The sequence below is a fragment of the Oryx dammah genome, unplaced genomic scaffold (genome assembly GCF_014754425.2).
Source record: "Oryx dammah isolate SB20612 unplaced genomic scaffold, SCBI_Odam_1.1 HiC_scaffold_22, whole genome shotgun sequence".
Lineage (NCBI taxonomy): Eukaryota > Metazoa > Chordata > Mammalia > Artiodactyla > Bovidae > Oryx > Oryx dammah.
In genome coordinates, this window is record NW_024070206.1 from 29,627,999 (window position 1) to 29,655,419 (window position 27,421).

A 27,421-nucleotide genomic window follows, 5' to 3' on the forward strand; every position below is an offset into this window, starting at 1 on the left:
GACCTTGTACTGACCTTTCAGCTCTTCAGAACTTCTACCAGTACTACTCAGCAGTTCCTTGCCCCTGGCAGCTCTTCGAAGGTGTCTCCTTAATATTCTCCAGGATGGTTCCTTCAACTCCTTCTCAGATGACACACTATTCACTTCTAGTTACCTCGGTTACCTTTTTGCAGGTGAACTCTAGCCTTTCTTAGGTAGAAAGAAACCAAAAGCCAGAAGCATCCTAAAAAGAGAGGGGCAGGTCCACCTATTCCTCTTGGTTCTACCAGGACCGGGGGGGTCCATCATGCCACATGGAAGTCTGCCGGGGTCAGGGGCTGCATGTGGCCGTGAGCTTTTGGACTCTAGCCCTGGTTTGGGTGCTCAACAGAGTAGCAGCCATCAAGTCTGACACCATGTCCTTCTCTATGGCTATATATTAGCCAGATATCTATCTGCCACTTGAGGAAGAGACACTGAAGAGGGAGGGTGAGCTGAGAGAAGACCTGGCGGGATCGCTCCCTCACCTCATTCCCTCACCTGATGAGTTTGTGATGGGACATAATCGGTTAGTCCCGGGACAGCTCAAGAGCATGGAATATGCCATTTGCACTGCTAAGTAGTCATGGCATGGGTTAAATGTAGGTCGCATGAGGTGTGGATTTAGGAATAAATATGCAAAATATAGAACATGAAGTCAATGGAAAAGAAGAAAATCGCATGTTTCAAGGAAATGCAATTAGGTAATGGATTTGCTCGCTCTCATGCACAAAATCTCTGTGGCTTGACATACACTGTAAAACAATATCTTGTTGTGGGAAGAGCTTTTTCTATATCTCTTAAGGTTTCAACTAGATCCACGTCTTTCCATCAGTTTGAGCACATGACTGCTTTGAGCTGCTGGCCTTCAAGAAGTTGCTTGTGCCCTAAATGCATCAGTCAGTGCTTCAAGAGGGGATTTCAGCAAAGCTCTATGTTAAACGTCAAATTTGTGTCCATGTCTCCAGTTCAGATGTTGAAGTCCTAACCCTCCGTACATCACATTGTGAACTTATTTGGTGGTAGGGTCTTTAAAGGGTATGAAGTTGAAATGAGGTCGTTAGGTTGGGACTTAATCCAACGTGACTGGTGTTCTTATGAGAAGAGGAGAGCAGGACAAAGACAGGCCCAGCGGGAAGATGATATGAGGAGGCACGGAGGAGATGACCACCCACAAGTCAAGCAGAGAGTTCTGGAACGGATTGTCCTCTCACAGCCCTCGGGGTGGGGGTGGGGGCAGGCCTGCCAACATCTCAGTCAGACTTCTAGCTTCCAGAACTGTGACATGATACATTTCTGTTGTTTAAACCTCCATTTTATGGTACTTGGTTAAGTAAGTAAGTGTTAGTCGCTCAGTTGTGTCTGACTCTGTGTGACCCTCTGGACTGTAGCTTGCCATGCTCCTCTGTTCGTGGGGATTCTCCAGGCAAGAATACTGTAGTGGGTTGCCATTTCCTCCTCCATGGGGTCTTCCTGACCCAGGAATCAAACCCAGGTCTCCTGCGGCTTCTCCTACCAAGGAGAGTTCTTTACCACTGAGCCACAGTTGGTAAAGAATCTACCTGCAATGCAAGAGATCCAGGTTCAATCCCTAGGTCGGGAAGATCCCCTGGAGAAGGGAATGCCTACCTACTCCAGTATTCTTGCCTGGAGAATCCCATAGACAGGGGTCTGGCAGGCTACAGTCCATGGAGTCTCAAAGAGTCAGACACAACTGAGCAAGTAACTTGGTTACAGCAGCCCTAGCGATGAGTAACCCCATTCAGAAACGCATGCACCAGATAAGAGCAGGGAAGAGAGAAAAGGAGAAAAGGGTTTCTTTGGGATAGTTTGATTGTCTCACAGTCTATGTGGATATGATTGTGGCTGAGCTTGGGTGTGGAATAGGCATAACACATGGTATGTCCTTCATGGGTCACCACACTGAGTGATTGGTGTATCTCAAATATATAAGAATATCAATGATCAGCTCAAACTTAAAAATAATTCTAAAATGAGGCAGTTGTCATTGTTTAAAAATTTTGTTTTCATTTGGAAGAGTGCAGCCCACAAAAGCATGGTGGAGGTGCCAAAGGGAAGTGTGTTTCTTCTTGGTGAGAATTTACATTTATCTGGCCCTCCCTGCACCCCCGGAGGCCTCCTGCCCCAGCCCAGATCCTTCACAGGCTGGCTGACTGAAGGGAGTCCTGGGCCCTCTGAAAGCAGCTGCTGTGAATTCCTTTGGGTGGGGATTTGATCGGACTGTCTGTTTTTTCTGTTTTCTGTTAAGATGAACTGCCAGTATGCGTTATGTCCAGACAACCACCTTGTGGAAACCCAGAAAAAGCTGCAGAATAGCATAGAGGTAATCTCCTTGAAGTGGCTTGTTGGGGCTTCCAAGGTTAATGTGGAGAAGCTGGACTCCACGGCGCCCCTGAGATCTGAGCCGGGTGGCGGGGGTGCCCGGGTGACTTGCCCCGCTGGCCTCTACACACACTGCGAAATCACAAAGAGCCTTTCTGTCCACGGCAGCCTGTGATTTGGCTTTCATCATTGGAGCCAAAGACTCGGCACTCTTAGGTAATAAAGGACACGGACATCAATCCCGAGGGAGAAGACTCCAGTTCCAGAATGTCCCTTTGTCCAGAAACAGCTGTGTGGAATTCAAGACTATCCAAGGATGTCAGATCACAGGATCACTTTCTTTCATTGTCTGCTTGTTCGTCTGGGCACCACACTGAGCTTCTGCCATCAGCGGAGCTGCCCACCACTGGTGAAGGCGTGAGGCCTTAGGTTAAAGATTTATTCTTTTCTGCGGAGCCTCAAGTCGGTTGTTAACCCTCTCCTCACCTTTCTTTCATTTAAAAATTTTTCAAAATTAATTTTATTTGTAAATATACATACAAAAATATATAAATCATACATGGATGACTTAAAGGAGTAAGCAAACAACAGGGAGGCCAGGAGGCTTGGCATGCTGCAGTCCATGGGGTTGCAGAGTCAGACACAACTTAGCGACTGAAGAGCAACAAAGCGAAAAACACCCATGTACCCATCTTTAACTCCAAGGATAAATACGTTCTTCTTTCAGGGATAGTGTAGTAATGTGGGTGGAATCTTATTTCTCTTTGGGATACAACCTTTTGACATGGCTGTGTTAACAAGTCAAGCTATGAGGCTTGAGGATAATAGGGTCTAAGAAAAATTGACTAGGGTGTTGGTATGTCTTCCCACTAGTATACCAAATATTAGCAAACAAATTACTGTAGCAAATCTCTTTGTTAGTTGCATGAATGTATGTAGCCCAATTAAAAAAAAAAAAAATCTCTGTTTCAAAGTCAGTAAGGATCGCTAGTGGTAAAGAACCTGCCGACCAGTGCAGGAGATGTAAGAGACGTGGGTTGGATCCCTGAGTGGGGAAGATCCCCTGGAGGAGGGCATGGCAACCCACTCCAGTATTTTGCCTGGAAAGTCCCGTGGACAGAGGAGCCTGGTGGGCCACAGTCCATAGGATCGGAGAGAGTCAGACATAGCTGAAGCGAACTAGCACACAAGGATGTAACTGTGTAGATTAAGATTCATCCATCCATCCAATATTGAACTTATTTGTGATCCATTAGTCAAATGTTGGGCTTCCCTGGTGGCTCAGAGGGTAAAGTGTCTGCCTGTAATGTGGGAGACCTGGGTTCAATCCCTGGGTCAGGAAGATCCCCTGGAGAAGGAAATGGCAACCCACTCCAGTATTCTTGCTTAGAGAATCCCATGGACAGAGGAGCCTGGTAGGCTACAGTCCCCAGGGTCACAAAGAGTCAGACATGACTGAGTGACTTCACGCTCACCCAATCAAATGTCTACTGCATGCCTACTGTGTTCCAGGCACTCAATAAACAGGCCTAATGGGTGGGAGGAGGATGGGGGAAAGGGCAGGAGCAGAGCTGCTTCCTTCCCACGTGGCAGGGATTCTTGGCCCTTCTCCCGTGGACGAGAGAAATTCTGACTTTGTCGCGACGGGCAGATTGTAAGTTTTATACTACAAAGTCATCTCTATCACTTCTTGGCTCTAACCAATTAGGCAGGTCTGTCTTCTTAGAGTCTAAGCGCGTCCACCTCCCCTCCTCCATAGTCCTCAATGGAGTACACCCTGGGAAAGAACCCTAGCAAACCCAGCCTGTGTCCGCGTGTGTTCTGGGGCTGTCTCTGAGCCGTAGCGGAGGAGGGGCTCCACTTCCAGCTGGGCCGGGCGGGGCATGCACACGGTGACTCTAGGCAGTGACAGTTCCGGGGAGTGAGGGCACCAGCAGATTGGCTGCCCCGGGGAAGCTGGGGAGGGGATCAGGTGGAAGATGGGATCCGGGGGCAAGGACAGTGGACATAATGAGCTCAGGTTTGCTGGCCCTCTTTGAGAAATAAAGGATGGGACTACATGCATTGATGTATGTGTTGTGTGTCGGGCCCAGCGCTAGGCTTGACATAATTTCGTCGCCTAGGTAGTTAGTCCTCCCGTTTTACAGAAGAGGAAATGGAGGCTCTGAGAGGTTAAATGTCATGCTCATGTCTTCACAGCCCGGAAGTGACGGGCCTCTTATTTGAACCCACTCTTCATTCACAACGCTGCTCAGTCTCTTGTTTAGGGCTTGACAACCCTTGACAGCACGGTCCCAGAAAGTGCTATGATAAGTCACCCTGTTCAGAGGCTGCCTCAGGATGCCTGCTGCCCTCGGGGGTACCTGCAACTCTCTGCTGCTCAGGCAGGGGGCAGGGCTGATCCAGGACAGAATGGCAGGTTGGTCGAGTTCTTCATGTTCTTAACCCTTCTCTCACCCTCCATTTCCTTTTCAGTGGCTTCCCTGGTGGCTCAGACGAGAAGGAATCTGCCTGCAGTGCAGAAGACCTGAGTCTGATCCCTGGGTTGGGAAGATCCCCTGGAGAAGGGAACAGCAACCGACTCCAGTATTCTTGCCTGGAGAATCCCCATGGACAGGGGAGCCTGGTGGTCTACTGTCCATGGGGTCACACAGAGTCAGACACGACTGAGCGACTAACACTTGAGAGGTCTAGCATCCTGGCACAATGGGGAGTGGTGAACTTGAGATGGAGCCCCAGCTCTGCTGCCAACTGTGAGATTTCAGGACAGCCTGTTTCATCTGTAAAGATGGTATCAGCAGGGTCTCTCATGCATGAGAAGTAGAAGTTCTAGCTACAGAACCTGGAGTCCATAGCAGACACTCACCGCATGGGACTCACTTTCCTCAGGCTCATTCCTTCCTGCATGGCTTCACAATCTTGTTCTCTCTTCCCACAGCAGCACTTCTGGCCAAGGCTTCATCTCCATGACTCTCCCCTCATATTGCTTATTTTTCCAGAGACATTTGTGACCATTTGAAGTGGAACGGGCAGCTTCCTCTAGGAGCATCATTGCATTTAAAAGGGATATTATAAATAATAAATATATAAATAATACCAGAAATATAAATAATACCAGACCAAAGAATAACTCTAATTCTGACATGGCAAATGGTGGTTTAATGAAGATGTTTGTGGGCAGATGGACTTTTGCTGATTCCTTTGATGAGCCCTTTGATGCTGGTTCAGCACGGGATCCATCCTGTCCTCTGTACTTGGCTCCACATGTGAGAGTGTTGATGGAAGTTCAGGAAACATAACTAAGGAACCATTTAACCCTGCTTTTATACGTTCTTAGCTGTTGTATTTACTGTATGGTGTGTATGCATCATGCTGTATGTGTCTGTCATGGTATTACCAGAGAGCTTCAGATATTAATAAGACTGAGGTCATCAAACTAGAAGACTGCCAAAATGGCAGTTCATTTCTCAGTAAAATGTCATGTACTTACCAGGTGCTGATATCTTGTAGCTGACTGCTCACTTTATCTGCCTGAGTGGTTATTAGGGCCAAATTGCAATGTATGGTCCTTCAGCAATTATGTTTGGGCACATAATGGTGAATCTCCAAAAGTGTACCTCTTACTGTGAGACCAACCAATCTTTATACCCATAGACTTCAGCTCAATTTCTTTTAACTAGTAAGCAAATAGTGAGCATTTTTTTTTTTGATGTGTGTGTGTGTAATCATTCTTAAACTAAACACAAATGCCTGGAATTGCTTTGGGAAATTAATCACACACACGCGCGCAGGTGCGTGCACACACAAAATACCATTAAAGGTTACAATCTCTGGCTTTTCTTGATGGAGAGTCTTAAAACTGAGACTTTAGCGATGATCGAATCTGAATTCTTCACTTTAGAGTAAAGAAACTGAGGTCTGGAGAGGGGAAGAAAAGCCTGAGTTTAGGTCAGCTGCTTATGAAAGAGTCAGGATAAGAACGCAGGTCTTCTCATTCCTTGTCCAATGGCTCATAAGTTCATCCTTCCTCCCTTCCTTTCCTCCTGCCTGGATCCCTGCTTCCTCCCCTCCCAAGTTCAGTTTTCTAGCAGTCTTCCTCCCCTAACCACACACCTCACTTTCTTCAGATCTCTGCTCAGCTGTCTCCATATGAGTCAGGTCTTCTCTGAGCACCCAACACAAAGCTTTATCTTCTGAGCACCCAACACTTCACGGCTTAATTGCCTGACTGCTCTAGCTAGAATGGAAGCTCCAACTAGAACATAGGCTTCATGTTGCTTTCCTCACTGTAAAACCTACAGCACCACAACAGTACCTGGTACACAGGAGGTGCTCAATAAATACCTGCTGAGTCAATGGATGAGCATCTCCGAGTGACAGGCGGAGGCTGCAGAGACGGGAGTGAGCAAATGCTCCTTCATGTGTCCTCAGGAGCACTCGGCTTCGTGGAGGAGGAAGCTTGCATTAGTCATCACCCGTCTGTGATAAATTCAGGGGCCACCGGAGCACAAAACAGAGAGTCTCGACCTGGTGCTGGTGGGGAGGCTTACGACAGTTGTGGGGGAAGACCACGGCCACAACAGGTGTCATCATTCCTGAGGTGGAATGATGAATGAATGAGTCACTCACACCCTGTAGAATGTATTTATCCCCAGTCATGTTTCAGTGATTTGTCAAATGAACTCCGTTTGGTTGCCTCGGGGCTGGTTTCAGCTCTGAATAGGCTGTGCCTGGTGAAGAGTTAGTTGGTCACGGGGTGATCCCTTAGATAAGATTGCGTTAGAGACACGGACCACTGTGCCTGTCCTAAGCCTGGGAATCTGTGCGCCACTCGCGGAATGATTTTTGAATGAGTTTATTCTGAGGGAAGGCAGAACTGGATTGATGTCTCCCTGGGGGAAATTCAGAGTTGGGAGAGAAGGCGAGTTAGCTCCCAGCGTGGCCACATGATGTCGCTGTTGCTTAAAAATGTAGACGAACGAAGTCCTATCTTTTGTGAAGACCAGTTTATGAAAGAAGTTTCAGGAAGGCGGAAAACTGTTCCAATAAGAGGAACACATCTACGCACTTAAAAGACATTTATAATAGCTGCTTAACTTTGCTGTGCAGCAGAAGCTAGCACAACATTGTAATGCAACTATACTCCAATAAAAATAAAGACATTTATAAACATAGTCTGTTCCCCAAGGCTACTGTTTTGTGCCCTTTATTTGTAAGGCACTGTTTTAATTTTATTTATTTTTATTAATTTTTACTTTATTCAGCAATATCAAATCTATCTTGGTCATACTGTGTGATTTCTTCTGAAGTCAAAGCACCCATATGTCTAATAGCTTATATGCCCTCAAAGGATTTTAATGTTTCATTGAAACATCATGGAGCAGAAGAGTAAAGATGATGTGCTGTGCCTGGAGATGTATGATGACCTTGGATTTCTGTACCCGAGGTCATCTCTGAAAACGATCACCTGTTAACATAGGTTCCATCTTTCTCCATTTCCCAAATCAACATGGTTTACTTAAAATTTGTCCATGGTCTGTTTTTTTACTTTCCCACTCATCATTCTTCCCTTTTGTTTCTTAGAGAATCTCTATCATTTTATCATTTTAATGATTTATTTTGTTCTTTTTTGAAAGTTCATTCATTCCTCAAACCTTTCAGGGGAGTACCTTGTTGTGAGTGAGATCCCATTCCAGGTACTGCAGAAGACAGAAAGTGGATCAGCATATTATCTTCCTATGTAAGGCCCTTCAAATCTCGTAAGGTTGTTAGGAGTAGCTCCCAGGAATTGTAAGCTGAATGGTTCAGGCATGTCTTCCTACACCTCAGACCCTGTGCCAAGCTCTTTTCTTGTACCTCATTTACATCTCATGACACCTCTTGTTAACTCTGTTTTACCGATAGGAAAACCGAGGTTTAGGGAGGTTTAGGAGAATCTCATTAATAATTTACCTAAGGCTAAACAGCTATGTATACTGGAGTTGAGATTTAAATCTGGGGACATTTGTCCACAGAGCCTGAATTATGCTTTACAGACTTTCAGTAATATTAGGCAAAATGAGGTAAATATTAAAAAAAAAAAAAACAGAGATTCAAAGTGCTATGGAAATTCCTATCTGGAGAGGTTCCATGGAAAAAGTTACTTTGAGACTGGCTTGGAAGGATGAATAAAATTTCCCCTGAGAGATGAGAAGGGAGGGTCAGTCAACCAGAGGTTTAGTTCTAGGTCATGATATCTTTACAAGATAAACCAGCAGAGGGGTCTCGGTTCCACATGTTCACTCAGAGACCCAGGCTGGAGGGCCCCCACCCCCACCCGTGTGTAGCTGCATCCTCTAAAATGTAAGCAGAAGAGAGTTTACACGAGGGTTTTATTACATTTGCCTGGTTGCAAGTCACATCATTCTGCCCTCATCTCATTGGTCTCAACTAGTCATCAGTCCTGCTTAACCACTAGAGGGCTGGGGAAAAATAGGCAAGAGACAGAATATTGGTGAATGAATATTCTCTCTTCTCCACTATTGTGCTGCCTCCTTAGAAGACATGCATTGTTATCCAGATTTAACCAGGGGATAGACTTGGACACAGAAAGATGAACTGACTCACTCAAGATTCCACGATCACCTTGGTCATAGCTACCAAGAGAGGGTGGAATAGGCAACTGTTGATGTAACTTTAAGAGCCTCCACTTTTTTTTCCCATGTCTTTCTTTCCTTGACTAGTTGGCTGAAAGTTGTAGGAATTCTACAATTTCAAATACTTTTCTTTGACTTAAGGCCTGCCTGGATCCTTTGAAAATTAAAATAGTTTCTAGAGAAGTAGCCTCTTAAGCAGTTCTCTTGGAGTGAAGGGCTTGCGAGAGTGGCAAGTTTTCTGGTATGAATAAACAACGAAGCAAGCAAATAAGATTTGAAAATGATACACATTCTCATCTCAAGCTCGGTATTCTCAGCACTTTCCAGTGGAAGATCAGTTTACAGGAGGGCATATCTCTCTTCTCCACTGGGGGTGCCTCTATACAAACCTATCAGCAGTGCTGTGAAAGACAGTCTAATGACCAGCCCATTGTTGTCTACGGTGAATGGAGCATTTGCTTGTTTCAAGTGACATACTAGGTAACTCTCCCAAACAGCAAGGCGCTTACCCAAGTGAAAAAAAAAAATGAAAGGGACAGCCAGATTTGGTTACTGTCGGAGCCACATGATTCAGAGATATCCTTGATAATGACAGTTGCACAGCTGGATAATTAATCAAAGTATGAAGAGAATATAGAGCACTCTGATGCACACAGCTTCCTCCGGTCTCCACGGGATCAGGCCATCATCTGTTTATTCTCCTTTGGAATGGCTTGAGATTATTCAATTATTCAATAGCTTCCCTCCTTGCTGTGATGGGATGTATGGTTTTTAATTGGCACCAGGGTCTTTCGGTTCCTGTGAACTTTGCTAGTCACTCTTGTGATTCCAGTCCCTGGAAGCCTGAATGTTTATCTTTATCTAGAGCCAAGCCCAAACAATGCACCTGGAAGCACCGATCAGCTTCTAAAAAAAGCAGTTCTGCCAGGCAACTGGTAGCAAGATCATGACAAGAGTCTGATCCCAGTCTCTTGCTTTTTCTTCCTGCCTGCGCGTTGTTCTCGGCATACAAGATAGAATTAAAAAGTAATCAACATTTAGCATGGGATTTCTCTGCCATTATGGTTAATTTTTTAAGTACTGTCTTTTCCCAAGGAGAAATTCCCAGATTTTAAGTCAGGTGCATAAATGCTTGCCCATCATGGTGTTTCTTGGAAGTGCCTTCTGCTAAAGTGATTCAATATTTGTAATATATAAAAATGATTTTTTTTCAAACTTCAGAGAGAGATTTTTCTGTTTGTTCAAGGACATTGATTAAGAAATAGATTACCACCTATTTTAGGGCCTTTGAACATAATGTTACAGTGAAATCTCTTGAAGCAGTGAAGGTTTTGCTCTCTTTAGTGTCATTTTTCTCCTTGAGGTGCAAATTTTCCAGTTTTCTGTATTAACTCAAAATGTTCTTTTCAGCTCAGTCCCTGAGTAGCGCTGGCAGACCATATTCCTAACACTTTTCATGCTAATACTTGGCGTTGCTCCTCCGCCTGGTCATTTTAAGAGTAATAAGTTATCACAAGTCCAACACCTTGCTCTGGATTTTCAAGGCCTTATTTAACTTAACCTCAACAAATGTTGGGAGCTTCCCAGGTGGTACTAGCAGTAAAGAACCCACTGGCAATGCAGGAGACAAAAGAGACACAGGTTGATCCCTAGAGGAGGAAACAGCAACCCCCTCCAGTATTCTTGCCTGGAGAATCCCATGGACAGAAGAGCCTGGTTGGCTACAGTCCATGGGGTCTCAAAGAGTCAGACTGAACCACTAACACTGAAATACCACCCCTTCCTCCCTCCACTTAGGTCACTTTCTGTTCATTTTGGGGGGCTTATCAGTTGAACTTTCTTCCTTACACCTTATCATGATCCATTTTAACATAAAGTATTATTTTGGAGTCAGTATTTGAAGATCAATCATAAGACAAAAATCACACAGAGTCAAAAGTATCCTTGAAAACATTTTAGGTTGCTCATCAAACGGAGCACAGAAGTCCTAGGGTATCTTATTCTGTCTGTTACCACGTCTACCTCTGGTCACAGTTTCCTCCTAAGTCAGACACTTTGCTTTTTCTTTGGTTGAATAGCAGATAGATTGAGTGCTTTGTGTTTAGAGATCACATTGTATAAAGAGTACGTCTGCCCCAACTGCAAGTTGGATTTGCATATGTTAAATAAATGTGAGAAGTAAGTCCCCTGAAGTCAGGTCTGCGAGATGTTACCACGAGTGTTTTTATTGCCATGTTGAGTTGGATCTGGTCAGAACAAACATGAACTTCTGGGACTATTTAGAAAAATATGTTTTGGATTCTTCTGAGATAATTGTGAACCATTCCCTTTGCATTAAAAAAAGGAACCCAAATACTCAATGCATTAGAAAAATAACAGAAAAACATTTTCTAAATCACCGTGACACTTACTTGAAATGGGAGAGAATCTGTATCTAATAGGGAAACAAAACAAGAAAAAAGAGAAAAAGAAGCAGAAAAAGGAGAAGGAGGAGGGAAAGAAAAAAATTCCTGCATTAAGTTGAAACAGAGAAAAAGGCTTTTAAAGTAGATTAATGTTGCCTGTCAGGCTTCCCTGGTGGCTCAGTGGTAAAGAATCTGCCTGCCCATTCAGGAGATGCAGGTTCAGTCCCTGGGTGGGGAAGATCCCCTGGAGAAGGAAATGACAACCCACTCCAGCATTCTTGCCTGGGAAACCCCAAGGACAGAGGAGGCTGGTGGGCTACAGTCATGGGGTCACAAAGAGTCGTATACAACTTAGCAAGTCAGCAACAACAACAACAAATGTTGCCTGGTAGAGACTGAATAGTGTCCCTTCAAAAGCCCTATGTAGAAGCTCTAACCTCCAATGTGACTGTATTTAGAGATAGAAACCTTAAGGAGTTAATTACTTTTAAATCAGGTCATAGGAGAAGGGCCCTAATCCGACAGGACTGGTGTCCTTACAAGAAGTGGAGGAGACCTCAGACCAATTAATCAATCTCTCTCACTCTCTCCCTCCTTTTTTCCCTCTCTCCAGAGGATGACGTGGTTGGATGGCATTACTGACTTGATGGACATGAGCTTGAGCAAACTCTGGGAGATGGTGAAGGACAGGGAAGCCTGGCATGCTGAAGTCAGTGGGGTTGCAAAGAGTCGGACACGACTGAGCTACTGAACGACAACCATCTGCACGGAGGAAAGGCCATGTGAGGATACAGCAGTTGTCTGCAAGCCGGGAAGAGAGGTCTCACTGGAAGCCAACGCTGCTGGCTCCTTGGTCTTGGACCTGCAGCCTTCAAAACTGTGAGAAAATACTTTTCTGTTGTTTAAGCTTCTTGCTCTGTGGCATTTTGTTATGGTGATCCTGAGTTGACTAAGACATTGCTTAACTGAGATCTCGGTCCTGAAGACAGAATGGGTTGATGTTCTTTTAGAGTTATTGTGGGTTTTTTTTAAATTTTCCTTTTTGGCCGTGCTGGGTCTTTATTGCTGCGTGTGGGCTTTCTCTAGTTGCGGTGTGCGGGCTTCTCACGTGGTGGCTTCTCTTGTGGTGGAGCAGGTGTGTGGGCTCAGTAGTTGCGGTGTGTGTGGGCTGAGTTGCCTCATGGCATGCAGAATCCTCCCAGACCAGAGGTCGAACCTATGTCCCCTGCGTTGGCAGGCGGGTTCTTAACCGCTGGATCACCAGGGAAACCCTGGATTGAGGTGTTAACCTTAGGTCTCGTTATTTTGGCTGTGATAAAGGTGTAACTGAGGTGTTATAATTCATTGTGGAGCTATTGGTTTGTCCATCTCAACAATTGCTTCCTGCTTGATAACATTTATGAGCTGAATGGAGTGCAATTGCTTATTTATTCTTATAACTGTTTAGATTACAATCAGCTGCTGTATCCAGATATTTCTCAGTACGCTTAAGGTTTTCAAATGGATTGAACTTCCTAAGTCCTGAAAAAAGGTGATATTGGAACTAGAATGCATAGTTTGTCACGGTAATAATGCTATTGTAGCAGAAGTATGATGGGAATCTTAAAGAGTTGTTGCTTTACTTCTTTAGCTTATAGAACATTCTTCTAGTAATTTAGAGCTATGCAGGTGGGAAGTCTCCTCCTGTAATATAGCCTTCTCAATGAGGTGTTAAGTTCAGAGCTTACATTCTCATTTTCCTTTAATGAAGAAAAAAAGACCTTAGACGGTAAAATTCAAAGTTGCTACAATTAAAGTATGAGGAGTGGAAAAATGTGGACAAATGTGCTCCTCCTCTAATGAGGAATTGCATCCAGTGTTCAGGATTAATGATAAGACGTGGCCACCTGAGGAACTTTTGCAAGCTTCCATTTGGTGCATGTCCCTGTTAATGTCATGTATTTCACTACATTTGGCATCTAATATGCAGATGACACCACCCTTATGGCAGAAAGTGAAGAGGAGCTAAAAAGCCTCTTGATGAAAGTGAAAGAGGAGAGTGAAAAAGTTGCCTTAAAGCTCAACATTCAGAAAACGAAGATCATGGCATCTGGTCCCATCACTTCATGGCAAATAGATGGGGAAACAGTGGAAACAGTGTCAGACTTTATTTTGGGGGCTCCAAAATCACTGCAGGTGGTGACTGCAGCCATGAAAATAAAAGATGCTTACTCCTTGGAAGAAAAGTTATGACCAACCTAGATAGTATATTCAAAAGCAGAGACGTTACGTTGCCGACTAAGGTCCATCTAGTCAAGGCTATGGTTTTTCCTGTGGTCATGTATGGATGTGAGAGTTGGACTGTGAAGTAGGCTGAGCGCCAAAGAATTGATGCTTTTGAACTGTGGTGTTGGAGAAGACTCTTGAGGGTCCCTTGGACTGCAAGGAGATCCAACCAGTCCATTCTGAAGGAGATCAACCCTGGGATTTCTTTGGAAGGAATGATGCTAAAGCTGAAGCTCCAGTACTTTAGACACCTCATACGAAGAGTTGACTCATTGGAAAAGACTCTGATGCTGGAGGGATTGGGGACAGGAGGAGAAGGGGACGACCCAGGATGAGATGGCTGGATGGCATCATGGACTCAATGGACGTGGGTCTTGGTGAACTCCGGGAGATGGTGATGGACAGGGAGGCCTGGCATGCTGTGATTCATGGGGTCGCAAAGAGTCAGACACAACTGAGCGACTGAACTGAACTGAACTGAACTGGCATCTAATATCCACGGCTGTTGAAGGGCTGTGCAGATATTTCACTAGTGCTGTTTCATGATGGGGTTAGGACGCTATGGGGGATTTATAGTGTTGAGAGGGTGCTTAGATCCATTCTCTCTAAATGATGTTTGGCTTCTTTCTTGGTTTAAAATGTAGGTAGGTCCAGGTAGCCACAATGCTAGGGAAAATCATTTCCAGCATATACATGAATGTTTGTTAAACATAACATTTCAGGACCCTATGTGTCTTGTATTAAGATTCCAGACTTGAGTGGTTTCAAAAGTATCAGTCTGGTTGGGGTCACATGATAGAGTAGCTTGAGCTTTCTGAAAATCAAGAGGTTGGAGTTTAATTCCATTTCTGTTTCTAACTGCCTATGTGTGATGGGTAATTTTATGCATCAACTTGGATGGGCCTCAGTGCCCAGATATGTGGTCAAACATTATCCTGGATCCATATATATGTGTGTTTCTGGATGAGATTAACATTGAATTCAGTGGACTTTGAGTAAAGTAGATCCAACACCATAATGTGGGTGGGCCTCAGCCAATCAGGTGCAGGCTTGAATAGCCCCAAAGACTAACTTCCTCTAGTGAGAGGGAATTCTGACAGAAGGTAGCCTTTGGGCCTGAACTGCAGAATTGCCTCTTTTCTGGGTTTCAGTCTGCCAGCCCACCAAGCAGATTTTGGACTTGCCAACCTTTGTAATCACATGAGACATTTCTGCCTTTTGGAGAGTCTTGAATAATACACTGCATAATTCTGGTCTCATCCGTCTCTCTGAGGGTCAAGTGTGCAATCTGTAAAGGGAGGAAATAGCACCATATAACCTCTGAAGTTTTCTAGAGAGAAAAATCGCACGATTAAAAAACCTGCTAATTTTGAAATGTAAAATTTTTATAAGGAGTAATTAAATTCCAGAGAGACATTAGATAAAAATTTGAATATGCGTTCTCATTTATGGACATTTTAAGATTCAGAATCACTTTGGTGAGTGTCTGTGATGGTGAAATACACAGATCTCAGTGTATTTGCCCCAAAGCAAGCTATTCTGGCTGAATTCTGCTGCTGAGTCAGTCTCTTTGGTCACAGTCCTGTGCTCTCACCCACCACCATCCTGTGGGCATCCTCCTCCTCTCTGTGGGCATTGGTACCTTCCAGGTGCAGGTTCAAGCCTCCCAATTCCTGAGCCAGGTAGCGACCAATGCAAGTGGAGCATCAGTATATTCAGACCCCAGCTGGTGTCCAGAGATGAGAGGCTGGGCATGGCCAGCCATTCCATCACCACTGCTGTTTGCCTATTGTACAATTACTTCTTTGATTCTTAATCATTTTCCTGGCAGTAAAATGAACCCAGATTCATTGCACAATAGCACTAAACAGAAAATAAAAGCCACCCATTGTAGCCTCTAGAGATAATCCCTGTTCACATGTTGATGTGTTTTAGTCCTTCTTTTACCAGGTAATAATAAAGTTTAGCCTTCCTTGTCCTCCCTCTGGAGGATCATCTTGTTCTGATGTATTTGCCAGGAGGAGGGTTTCTTTATTTCCACTTCTGGAACACTTGGGGTCACCAGGTATGGGTGTGCAGATTGCACAATGCAGAATCTGGAAGGGAGCTCACCTTTTCACTGTTTGTCCTCTAAGTTTCTAGTGATCCCACCACAGTCTCTGTGTTCAATGTATTTTCCTGAAGGCTTTCAATTAATGGAGGGAACTTAGATTATATCTGCCTAGAACAGAGACTAAGTTACAATCAAAGATTGGACACCACTGTGTTAAACCATTCTGAACAAGGAGCTGTTTCTCTCAAGCTGCTTCTTATTGATGCCTAAACTTCTCATCATATTCCTGGGACCAGCTCCTGTCACCTTCTCCTCAACCAAGATCTCAAAGCTCTAGCTCCTAAGGAGAAAGGTGTAAAATTCAAGTGACTTTGTTATAGGGAACCTTTTAATTCTTCATCCTATCTTTTCAGATCTGTACTTTGCACAGCCAAAGAAAGGCCCAGAAAAGTGTTTTCTTAAACAATTGCTTCCCCCTCTAAGACGAATTCTCTACCCTCCTCTGTATGTGTGTGTAGATAGATACTCAGAATAAAAACAAAGTCAATGGTCTTCATTTTCTTTATTGGTTTTCATTTTCCCTCATGCTTCCCTTTTCACTCATGGCAGAAAGCTGGGTAACCTGACCGGAATCACTGTTTTTGGGATACGCGCGTGTCAAGCTTTAAATTGCGTACAAGGGTTGTTTCAGAGTGACTGGGGCGGATGCGCTGGCTGCTCTTTGTGCTCTCCTCGGGAATTGTTTCGGTCTTTTAAAAGATGTGTGTCGTCTCCGCTGTCGTGTCATTAGAGTGAGCCATGAGGTGTGAGCTGGCGTGACTCAGGGGTGCTCTTTGTGGCACGGTCAGGGGTCCTCCTCCTGCTGGCTCAGCTCCACCTCGGCTCTGCCATGTGGTACTCCAAGAGCTGGCCCGGCCTTTCCGTTCCTCAGCCTCCACTCCAGGCTCATCTCGCAGCTCCTCATGGCCGAGGTACTGGCCAGGATTTACATCCTTCCGTGGGAGCATGCAGGAACGTCTGGGGCATTGCTCCTGTGTCAACCTGAAGCCCAGGGAGACCCAAGGCTAATGTGCTGTTAATCTCCTGATCTTGCTTACATGTTATTAATATTTGGGTCCATCTGTCACGCCTTGGGTGGGCATGGGAATGCCCAGGGACAAGGGTGGCCAGATTTAGCAAATACAAATACTGGATGCCTAGTTAAATTAGAATTTCAGATAAGCAGTGAATAATTGTTTAGTATTATTAAATAGGTAGTATTTGGGATGTACTTCTACTCAAAATTATTTGTGTTAATCTGAAAACAAAATATAGCTGGGAATTCTATATTTTATCTGGCAGCCCTGCTAGGAACCCAAGGGGACCTGGGAGCACAGTTTCTCCTCTGGTTTCCTTTCTCATTTCCTTTGCATGGAGTGAGAGTCTGCAGGCAGGCTCTACAGTGTGACAAGTTTTTGCTGACTTTGCCCTTCCCATTTGAGATATAGTATTTTTATTCTAAAGCTTATTTAGAAATTAGGGTTATATTAGAAATAGTTACATCATTTTCATTTAGCATAGTAATTTTTTCCAAAACCTGAGTTTTAATAGCTCATGAGTTTCATATATGGCTTGATTTTTGGCTGGGCTTCAGTTCAGTTCAGTAGCTTAGTTGTGTCTGACTCTTTGTGACCCCATGGACTATAGCATGCCAAGCTTCCTTGTCCATCACTAACTCCCAGAGCTTACTCAAACTCATGTCCATTGCGTCGGTGATACCATCCAACCATCTCACCCTCTGTCATCCCCTTCTCCTCCTGCCTTCAATCTTTCCCAGCATCAGGGTCTTTTCAAATGAGTCAGTTCTTTGCATCAGGTGGCCAAAGTATTGGAGTTTCAGCTTCAGCATCAGTCCTTCCAATGAGTATTCAGGACTGATTTCCTTTAGGATGGTCTGGTTGGATCTCCTTGGCTTATGGTGTTTTTAATTCAGAAGTGTTTATTGAGCAGCTCTTATGTGCTAAAGTATTGTTTTGGTAGTGAACAAGTCAGAACAGACCTTATATGCCAGTCAGGAAGGTAGATGATAGAGATAAGTAAATTTCGGCTTGTGACGGGTGCTGTGCGGACCACAAAACAGTAAGAAAGATAATATGGGGTCAGAGTGTGAACAATAGATGTGACCACCACCCTTGGCTTCAACTGATTGGTCCAGGGAAAGACACAGGATAGAAACTGGGCCAATAAGAATCCTTCCTTGGGTCAAGAGAGAGGTCCTGGCAGTCTCTCTGAGAACAGCATTTGCAAGATGCAAAATTCAAGCTTTGATGGTGGTTGTGTTTGTCACTATGTGAAGAAATAAGTGGTGAGAGAGAATAAAGACATCATGCAGATAAAAGTGGTGATAAGGTCTTGGAGGCATTTTAATTCCTGCATTCTGATGTTCTTGATTCTGCAACTCTCCAATCTCCCTGCCTTTTCAATTTGGGTATTCAGCCCTTCCTTATATCCCATGAGGCCATAACTTATATTTTTGCTTGAGCTGTTTGGTTGTTTCTATCATGATAACCTGGAGCCCTGGCTAATATTAAATGGAAACATAATAGAGAAGAGCTTCCCTGGTGGCTCAGATGGTAAAGCTTCTGCCTGCAATGCGGGAGACCCGGGTTCAGTCCCTGGGTTGGGAAGATCCCCTGGAGAAGGAAATGGCAACCCACCCCAGTATTCTTGCCTGGAGAATCCCACGGATGGAGGAGCCTGGTAGGCTACAGTCCATGGGGTCGCAGAGTCAGACATGACTTCACTTTCACTTTCACTTTTAATAGAGAAAATAACTTACAATAGCTATCCATACCCAGGCCCATCAAGGGTCCACTCTGTCCACCACCTTGTGCTAAAGATAACTATCTTCATCTCTGTAAATGTTTCTGCTTTTCCCCACATGATTATTCATGCAAATAGATCCCTAGTGTCAAAGAAAAGAGTGTTTTTTATTTGTTTTAAGCAATCTTTTTCAAAGACTTCAATTTAGTTTTCAGAGAAACAACGATTCTACTTCTTTTCCTGGTTACAAGTCACATGGTGTACATGTACATGATATAAACATGTTGACGACAAGCACACATACTCTTACTAGACATTCTGCTACTGTAGCGTGGCCTCTTGGCCTCTGGGCTTCAGCATGCCATGGGCATCAGTGAGAATGCTTTATAGAGTAAAGTCAGCCAGGGAGAGGATGGCTAAAAGAGCCTCAGCTATATCTGACCCTGGCCTGGATTTCCCATTGCTGTGCTGTTCTTGTGATTTCTAGATTTGTGATGTTGATAACTCTGGGGACCCCACCATCAGACTTCCTGCCTTCTTGACCTCTCCCCAGAGGCCTCTGGCCATTTCCTCATCTTTCTCATCTTCATTTCTGGTTTCATGTTCTCCTCTGAGTGATGTTGGTGACCTGAGGGCAGAGCCTACTCTCTCTGGACCAGTCATCTACTGGGGCAGCTGCAGGAGGGGGCCCAGGGTAGGGATACCAACCCCTGTCTCCCTACATCTTCATCAAAATCCACTGGTCCTTGCATGACTTGTTTTTGACTTGGTGCAAAGAGAGGAAGGAACAGAGCCATATCTGATTTTAATGCTATGTGAAGGGAATGGGTGTGGACAGAAAATGCAGGTAGTAGGTTGATTCATAAACTGAATTAACCAGTAGAAGCAGGGTCTGAGAGCATAAGAAATCCATAGGAGCCCTGGGGTGGACAAAGAACTTTTTACAAGTACAAAATGGGTCCTGAAGACCTCTTCTGTAGAGTTGGAGAGGCATGGAAACCCCCCAAATATCTGATTACATAGGATAAACTCAATTTCTTTTCAAAGTACATTCTTTTTCTCCAATATCATCCTTTTAACTCAGGCCTGGAGACTTTAATCAGACAATAATCTGAATTGCGGTCCATCTTATCATTTACCCTCAAAATTATTGTGTCTTTTCTCTCTGGTCAACTGAAGAATAACAACCCATTCAGAATCAAACTGCAATCAGCAACAATATAGTTAGGATCAAATTGCATTAATAGCTTTCTTTTTCTTTATTAGTTCTTCAGTGTCCACAAAATTGCCCCCACAAGCAAATGCTGGCTTGAAGCACTCATATTGGGATCAGCGTGGTGGGCATGCTTGCAGTTTGTGACCAGCCTGTGCTCAGTTCTCTAAAATCACCTTTCAGTCCTGGCTGGAAGAGTGGGCCTTCTGGCCATGTCAAGACCAGATGGCCTAGATTCCCCAACCTGATTGGATGAGGTATACACACTTGCCTAATAGTGAGAGAATCACATTCTTTCTCTCAAAACACTAACTGTGAAACTCTGAAATAGCTCAAGAAGTGGCAATCACCGGAGTGAAAGGTCTTAGAGGTTCAGGGGCCTAGACATCCATGACCCTGCTCTCAGGAGCATCTGTGTGGGTGAGCAGGGAGCAGTGGAATTTTATAGGAAGAGGCATTTTCTTCTCAGAATGAGGGAGGCAGTAAAGTCAAGAATCAATTATGTGAGCAAGTACAGTATAAATTAAAAACATGCTCTTCTTAGGAGGCAAGCATGTGGATAAAGCTGTTATTTCTAACAATAAAGGGTAAAAAATGACATTTGACTGTTTTTGAGGTTTAGGTACCACAGTAAAATAAACTTTAAATAATGTCTTGTATGCAGACAGTAGATTCACAAAGTTAAGGAGTATTTAGCACAGAGATCATCTGGTACTTCCCTCATGGCTCAGCCGAGAAGGAGTCTACCTGCCACACAGGAGACCTGGGTTCGATCCCTGGGTTGGGAAGATCCCTGGAGAAGGAAATGGTAACCCACTCCAATATTCTTGCCTGGAAAATCCCATGGACAGAGGAGCCTGGTGGGCTACAGTTCATGGGGTAGCAAAGAGTCAGACATGACTGAGTAACTTTGCTTCTCTCCTCTCATTTGGTGTACTACAAAGGCCTACCACTTACAGTTGGACTCCGTAGTGTGGCTTCATAGGCTTCTGTCACTGGGACCAAATCTCCCGGCCTCACCACTCATGCCCCCTTTGTGGGCAATCTGTACTCTGCTCACTGTGGGACCTGCCATTTCTTGAATATGCCGTATATTTTGTCCTAGGTCTTAGAAGCTGAATCGCAGCAGAAATAGTAATGTGGGTAATGAGAAAATATACTCTGAGTTGGTCTAAGTCAAAAGCCAAAAACTCAGCCCTATTGTGGCCTTCACTGAGAGACAGAAGTGATTAGCTGAATAAGCAGATCTGAGTTTCAAGGAACGATTCTAGGCTAAAACCACAAGTGTGCCCCCATGAACCTTAAGACACTTCTACTCAGAGAACGGCACAGACATCTCATTTTCTACATGTTATCTGCATAACACAGACATGACATGTTTTGAAAAATCCATAAGAAAAATCATAAGTACTGCTAACTAAATGCTTGCTTTGGTGGGACAAAATTGAAATATCTATCATCCTCTTCTCTGTGGGTTCTCCCAGGTCATTTTTGTCAGTTGTCTGATCCTCTACACCAGCTTGACCTTCATTTCTTCTTGGGATGCTGATGTTAATTACTACTCTGAGCTTACTGGATGGTTCTAAATAGCCTCTTTCCAATAGCTCCTCCCATTCCTGTCCTGCTGTGAAATTGCCCAGCTCTGTAGCTCTTCAATTTCCTCTTTTATTTAAGTAGATCTCGATAGACATTTGAAAAGGACACACAGTCCTTTCAGAGCTGTACATCCAGTTTCTAATTTACTACTTAAGAGCTGTACTCTCTGGGTGAACATGACAAGCTGAGTTCTCAGCCCTTAACAAATCATTTCAGTATTGAAACAGCACTCCCTACCCTGGGGATTAATAAGTGTGCTTCCTGTTTCTAAGTAATCGTTTATTTGCAAACATCAATGTTTGTAGTGTTTTGGCCAGTAAATTTTTTTTTATTCCAGACTTATATTTAAAATATCTGTGTAGTGTAACATTGAGATGCATTTGAAAATGAACACATTTCTTTTTGATGAGAGATGAGGCTGAAAGAAAATAATTTACTCCAGGATTCACTGAAACCATAGTTAATTATGTACCTCCTTGTGACACTTCTCCTATTGTTTATTTCTTTGTTATTTCATCTGTTCATTCATTCATTTAGTATCTACCTGTTGCCATCTGAGCAGTAGACATATCTCTGGACCCATGGTTGTAAGAGCAACAAGAACAATAGCAATGATAGCAATACAATAAGAGAGTGTTCACTGAGTTTTTATTATGTGCCACACACTACACTAATTATTTTAGATGCACTATAGCAATTTAACCAAAAAACCCCGTATCACAGATAGGGAAGCACCATTGCCTGATTTGAGATTAAGTAATGAGACTCAAGTTCACATGGTTAGGACATGGGAGAGCTGGTGCCTGCTCCAGAGCTCTTAGCTTCCACCAGCATACCTATCTGGAGAGGACCAGCTCTTGGCCTGAAACCAGCCCGAGTCCCTTTCACACGGACCCTGACTGGGTCTTGGCCATCAGGCTTAGCAGCAGGTTACCTCCTCTGGCACCTGTGAAAGTCCAGGGTGAGGGTGTACATCGGGTCTTAGTTTCTTCTTTCTCCCTGCTGTGGGTTTGGGGTCATTAGACCCTCTATTCCAGTGCTGATGCTGTACTCAAAAATATTTGCTGATTTGACTGCCGTTGTGAAAATTTGCAGGTGAGGTTCATTCATTTTCTGAGCTCTACCTTTTTTCTTATCCTGTGAAATGATACCAGCTCCTGCATATTTACCACCTGAAGCTGGGAACTGTCAGGATCCGGAAAGAGCACTGGGCTGCTCACTGTCAGGATAATTCCAGTTCCTATTAAAATTCTCACCTTCCTTAGTTCATTGAGTCTGGAGACAAAGATGAAGTCAGTGTATCGGGTGAAGGGTCATCATTGAATATTGAATCTGTGGCTAATTTTCCATATTTTGAGCCAGATTTCATCATCCTTTTCTCTTCTCCTCAAAGTTAATGAAGCATTTCTCCTCTTTCATTTCTTCCTTAAAAACCTTTTATACTTAGAAAAAAAGATAATGAATCATGAGCAAATGCTTATACCCAAAAGATGCTTGAAACTAGACCAAGTTGGACCAGGTATGTTAATTCAGTGAGGGAGCATCTCTGAGAAGACGGAATCCATTTCTAGTAAACCATGAATGAAATACCAAGTGATTATTGATGGATTGTGTAAATTTATTTAGGAAAGCAGAGAAAAGCCTACATTTAAATTTGGAATCAAAAGAATTGAACATTTAGGGTGTCTTGCTGTGATAAAATACCACCCCCCCAAAACACCCCACCGTAGAATAGGTGGCTTATAAACCCAACAAAAATTTATTTCTCACAGTTCTAGAGGCTGGGAACACCAGGGTGCTGACAGTCTGAGGCAAAGAAAATTGAGAAGATTGGCAAGGCAACTCCTAAAGAGAGAGACTTGAAGATCTCCACTTATTTAGTTTCCACGGGGCTCAGCTATGCGTTAGCCATCCCCTCTATTAACTATTGTTGCTGCTATTACCAGTTAGCCTTTATTAAGTAATTACTATGTTCCAAGCACTAGGCTAACTCTTGATGTGTGTTTGATAGTCTCAAGAGCTGTACGATCCGGGCAATCTTATTATCTCCATTTTATATGTGAGGAAACTGAAGCTCTGAGGCGGCAGGTGAGTTACTTCAGAACACCAGGTAGTAAATGATGTGGAAACTTGGGGTGGGCTGAACGCTTCTCAAATGGGCCCATCGTATTACTCCACATCCTTAAAGTGTCCTTGCAAAATACTCACTTTGTTGGGTGCCTGTTCCTTACAGCTGGCAGATATCTTAGGAAGCAGGTTAACATAGCTCAGATTGGAGGCAGCAGGATAAAAGTCCTCTACTTTCTATTATTATATAAAACTGCAGGCATTTTGGGCTTCCCTGGTGGCTCAGCTGGTAAAGAACCTGCCTGCCGATGAAGGAGATACAAGAGACGTGGGCTTGATTCCTGGGTTGGGAAGATCTCCTGGAGAAGGAAATGGCAAACCATTCTGGTATTTTTGCTTGGCAAAATTTAAATAGAATCATAGCAAAACAAAGCATCTCTTCAAAATGTCCAAAGTTAAGCCTCCATGAAAGTGTTTTAATTTGAATATTCATTTCTTGAGTTGTATGACTAAAATGAGGCATCCATGCTTCATAAGCATCTGAGCTCTGGCCAGAGAAGCAGGAATGGGTGGGGCTGGCACAGAGTTAATACGAAGAGTGCACAAATGCACAAACAGAACAAACACTGTCTGAAAATTCAGTAAATCTTACACTCTGTGCACACACGGACCATGTGTTCTAAATATAGGCAGAGATAGTTAATATCAACAAAAGAAAAATTCATTTAACGTAGTTACTGAATTCATCCTAGCTTTTTGTCATATATTTTCTATATCAGCAGACACTCTGGGATTGTGTCTTCCCTTTTTATAAAATTTAAGTAGATCCCTCATAATCAAAGGTTGAGAATCATTGTTGTAAATTATGCCAAAAGAGTAAATGAGTGTTTATGATAGGAAGGGGTAAGCAGCTGTCAGTCACGCGTCCTATACACACAGCAGCAGCTCTTACTATTCAGAGCATTCTTTGTGGATGATTCTAACATAGCCTCACACCCTCATTAGAATGACCGAGAAGACACTACCAACCTTTTGGAGTTAATCTGTGAAATATTTCCATTTTTCTGTTCAGAGAATGAGGAACTCACATTCAGTGACTATCACTTTCTATTTCCTAGGGTTCAGAAAGAGCATTGAGGGTCAGGAAGCTAGCGTGACCTCATGTGTCTTGTTTACTTGGCTATGTGTCAGTGCTCTTGAGTTAGCAAACCTGGGCCTGATTCATTGCAGCCGTCAAGTGGGTAAAACAAAACTCAGCTCTGTATATGGCATTAATAAACTAACATTGTTGAGCTTCTGTGAAGAGCGGGTGGCTGAGGAGTAAATGTTATGGCATAATTGAAATGATAAGTTTTTGAACTCCCAAAGCAAGAGAAATCCAGTCCCTCCTCCCTGCATTCAATTTTTGGATTATTAGTCTCATCCCATTTAAAAATAGCATAGACTGTGGCAAGATGGCGGGGAAAAAGTTCTCTGGAGCTTTAATCACAAATGACCTCCTCTTCAAATGGTCAGTGATAATAAACAAGAAGAAAGGATTTCCAAGGGGGGCAGAGCATTAATAAGGTAAGATTTTAAAATTAATTTTTCAAGTTAATTAAAATGTCCAAAAGCATAATAAAAGTGCAGAAAATCTGGCAGGGGAATGGCAGCAGGCCTGATGAATGCAAGTCAACCGTCTTCTGAGGGTAATAGTAATAATGATGAGATTATGGATGTGGAAGAACCTGCTAAAGAGAAATGTGATGTATGTGGAATACAAACTGCATCCCAGTTACTATTTTATGGTGCACAATGGGTCTTATTAAGGAGAAATAGCTGCAAGAATTACCACTGAATTGCTCAATAAAAGTATTGTGTAATTAACATGCCATAGCAGCTGGAGCAAGGCCTCCCGTTGATATTCCATACTCTTCATTCATTTCCAGTTTGCTAAGAGGGTGTGAGTTCTAACTAAGACTGCCTATTTATCCAGTCACTTCGCCAACACTTTGAGCAGGGTGCTATGCTGGGAGATACAAAGGGCATGATGGTACATCAGACACTGCTTTTGCCCTCAGGGGGCTTCTGGTCAAACATGGGAGTTAAGATATGAATGCAACAAACTCTACTACAGTACAGATTGTCTCAAAATCTTCCATGAGAGGTCAAAAGAGAGGGAAAGTCTTGACCTTTCTAGGGTGGCAAGCTTGTCCTGGTGTGGTCAGGATTTATCCCCCTCACTTTTTGGGGGCATGGATAGGCCTACCTTTTGGCAGACCAGGATGTTGGTCCCCCTCCATCACACCTGTCTCGCTTCTGAGCCTGCCTCTGTGTTACTGCACGCATGACGCTATGTCCTCCCTCTTAGACTAGGGGCTCCATGGAGAGAGGCGCTCTGTCTAGTTCGGCTTTATCTCTCCTCATGCGGTGCTGGGAGGTGCCCCGTAAGTATTTATTGAGCTTGAATCACTGCTCGAGGCTTAGATAAATAGTTTTGCTCCCAAGTGCAGTCTCAGGAACAGACTAGGAACTGACTTTGGTACATTTCTACCTAAGAGTTTGTGCTGTGGGTCCCTCAATATTCCACGTCTCTGATGGCTCCCTGCTTTATTCCTGACAAGGAAAACTGGGAAATCTAAACTTTAAAATGACTGTGTGGGCCTTGTAGTCTAGAATCACTACTTGTGGCAGATAAACTCTTATTATTTAAATAAAACAGAAAATGATTTTTTTCCTAAAGGTTTATTGTAGACAACTGGAAAACGCAAAGAAGAACTGGCAGTGACCTACAAGTCCATTTTTGGAGAAAATTGCTGTTGTCTAACGTATCTCCTTTATAAAACAGAATTAAATAATAATTTTTTAGCCTGTTTTCTTATTATTTTATAAGAAAAAATGAACATCTTGTCTTTTGTTGTAGTCCATTCAGGCTTCCATAGACTGAGTGGCTTAATTAACAAAAATGTATTCCTCATAGTTCTGAAGGTTGGGAAATCCAAGATCAAGGTGTCTGCAGACTTCGTGTTCCTGATCCAAAGGTACTCATCTTCTCTTTGTGTCCTCATGTGGCAGAAGGGGCAAGGGAACTCTCTGGAGTCGATTTTATAAGGACACCAGTCCCACCATGGGGCTCCACCTTCATGTTCTAATCACCCCAAAGGCCTGACTTCCAGGTACCAGCCTAATGGGGATGAGGTTTCAATATATTAATATTTTTGAAGGGATGTGAACATTCAATATATAGGATCTTGTCAATAGCACTCTTCTATCACATAATTAAAAGCACATTTAAATTTTTCAATAAAAGCAGAAGTGTCATAGGTTTACAGTGGTATGTTTTTAGTATTCTGAACAGTTTAATGATAAAATGTGTGAAATAAACATATGCTGATTTAAAAAAAATCAAAACTATTCCAAAACGGAGAGAAGAAATCCCACTCCCCAGAGATAATCATTGTTAACATTTTGATATCTATATTTTCAGACACTTGTATGCACACAAACACATTACCAGCAAGACCAAACATCTCTTTATATGCTTGCTTACTAGCCATTTGAATTGTTCATTTCAAAAGCACTTGTTCATTCAATTTGCATTTTTTTTCTGTTTGGGTTTCAATTTTTCATTTGAATTTATATGATTATTTTAGCATATTAGTGCTATTAAACATTTTTGTTTTTACAATTTTAGCAATATCTCCCTCAGAGTTTAATTTCTTTTAGCCATTTTTTTTTTTTGCTCTTTAGAACTTTAAATTTTAATGGAGTCTAATATACCAATATTATCTTTTTAGTTTCTATCTTACATTTTGGCTTAATGTAAGAAAGGCCTTGGCCACCTCTAAGCTATAAAAAAAAAATCTATGGTTAAGTATAAATTTCCTTTTTATATTTTAATTTTTAATCCATCTGGAATTCATCTGGCATAAGGAATTATGCAGTAAGTGTCCAAGTTTACTTCATTTCCCCCCAGAAGGCTAGCTAATTGTTCCAACATCTTTTTCCCTTTAATAAGAAATGCCAGCTCAAACAGTTAGACGTG